This window comes from Otolemur garnettii, unplaced genomic scaffold, assembly GCF_000181295.1.
Source record: "Otolemur garnettii isolate 467f Iridium unplaced genomic scaffold, OtoGar3 scaffold00232, whole genome shotgun sequence".
Lineage (NCBI taxonomy): Eukaryota > Metazoa > Chordata > Mammalia > Primates > Galagidae > Otolemur > Otolemur garnettii.
In genome coordinates this window covers 1,091,704-1,093,683 of record NW_003852627.1, presented here as the reverse complement: position 1 = coordinate 1,093,683, position 1,980 = coordinate 1,091,704, and the positions used below count along the sequence as shown (strand labels likewise).

The 1,980-nt window shown below is 51.1% G+C and overlaps 1 pseudogene; it reads left to right on the top strand.

Annotated features, from left to right (window-relative positions):
* The window catches only part of LOC100947114, a 12,087-nt pseudogene extending 11,770 nt beyond the window's left edge, over window positions 1-317 (top strand).
* The last annotated feature ends 1,663 nt before the right edge of the window (window positions 318-1,980 follow it).

Below are 1,980 nucleotides of genomic sequence, written 5' to 3'. Positions count from 1 at the left end.
AGCTTATTGACGAGGCCCACTTCAAAAGTGTGTGTCCTGGTGCACTGCCTGGCAGGCATCAGCCGCTCAGTGACAGTCACTGTGTCCTACGTGATGCAGAAGATGAACCTGTCACTCAAGGACACCTACGACTTTGTCAAGAGGAAAAAGTCCAACATCTTCCCCCAACTTCAACTTCATGGGGCAGCTGCTGGACTTTGAGTGGACGCTGGGGCCAAGCAGCCCATGGCACAACCGTGCTGCCCAGTGAGCGGCTCTACTTCTGCACACCCACCAACCACAATCTGTTCCCACTCAATATGCTCCGGTCCACGTGAGGCCTGGCACACTGCTGGGCATGGCACCAGGCCCCTGCTCAGCCCTCCACAGGGCCACGTGGGAAGGCCCAAGTGTGCTGCCTGTGGCCTGAGGAACCCACAGATGTCACCTGTGCCCAGAGGCCCAGGCTCACCAGTGGCTGAGTGCCCCTACCGTCCTGTGGGAGCAGGGCCCACAGGCAAGGCCTCCCTCTGCAAGGGTTGCTGGAGAGGCCTCGGCTCTCAGACACGTGTGGCTCTGGGGGTCCGACAGGGCCTCATCCTTCCCTGTGACACTCCTTTCTGCTGACGGCCCAGCCCATTTGGCTACTTTTGAAAAACATATCTATGGACTTGAGTTAACTTTTTACCTTTGCCAGTAAATCCAAGCTCCCTGGAGCACAGAGTGTTCCACCTCTTCTGGATGTTTCTTTTGTTCACAAATCACTGTTATCAGGCTACATGCAACAGTGGATTGACCAGTGGTATAAACCAGTGTGTCAGGCCTTTCTTGGTCCTACAGAGAGAGAGAAGGGTTCTCAGGTTTGTTTTTTGTTCTCCAGAAACAAATTGTGTTTTTGTTCTTTATGGAAAAGACAAACGCCCTGCTGATCGGGACCAAATGTGTCTTGCACTTGTGTGAAGCCTCCGTTTCTTCGGGGGGCCCTTCTTGAAGGGGTGGCTTGCTGCTCTCCAGGTGTTGGGACCCCCAGTCATGCCATCTCCCACCCTTGGCCCCATCCAGCCTGGCAGTGCACTGGGCAGTGAGGACTGCTGCAAGTTGTGATTGGTGGGCTGGAGAGGTGGTCTTTGCAATCTCAGCTCTCCCTGGAACTATAGGTGCCTGCCACAACAGCCGGCTATGTTTTTATTGTTCTTGCAGTTTGGATAGTGCCAGGTTTGAACCCCACCCCTGGTATATGGGGCTGGGGCCCTACCTACAGAGCCACAGGCACCACCCTCTCTTTTATTTTTCAAATGAAAAACTCAGAAGCATCAGATTTGTGTATGCTGGAGAGTGGTCAGTTTTGCTTTATGATATTATGAAGGAAAATTTGTGACCCTACATATATGTACATACCCATACGGGTATACATCCCAAACCAGCAACAGGACTGTTGATATTGCAAGTAAATATTATTTAAGAAAGAAAAGAATAAAAGAAAGCAGAATCTACTTTGTTACCAGAAGTCCTCAAAACTAAGCTCAGGAAGAATCGAGAAGGAAACCATCCCAGGCAGAGTTGCATAGACCTTGGAGACCCTGACCCACCTCTTTCTCTTCTTGCCACTTTTATCTTTTCCCCCAATTTAGAAAAAAATAATCACTTGTTATTTGTAAATAACGGGCAGATAACAATAAAGGTTTTCTATCTTGAAAGCTCTCTGGCTCAGAACATTCCTGTCACCATTGGCCTCCAAAGGGCAGATAGCAACTTCCTCCTGTGAGCACAGTGCCCGGGGCTTCCCTGAGGTCACCAGCTGTGGAGAGGGAGAGGGATCACCAAGGGACCCTTTCTCCTTCACCAAGGACACTTCTCAATCTTCTGGGGCCTCTCTCCTTTACTGGAGATGCTTCCTTCCCCTGTGAACCCCTCTTTTTCACCTGAGGTCCCCTCCTCCATGTGAGGACAAGTCTCTGTCTTCTGGGACCTCATCCTCCCTCGAGGCTCCTCATTCCTCCA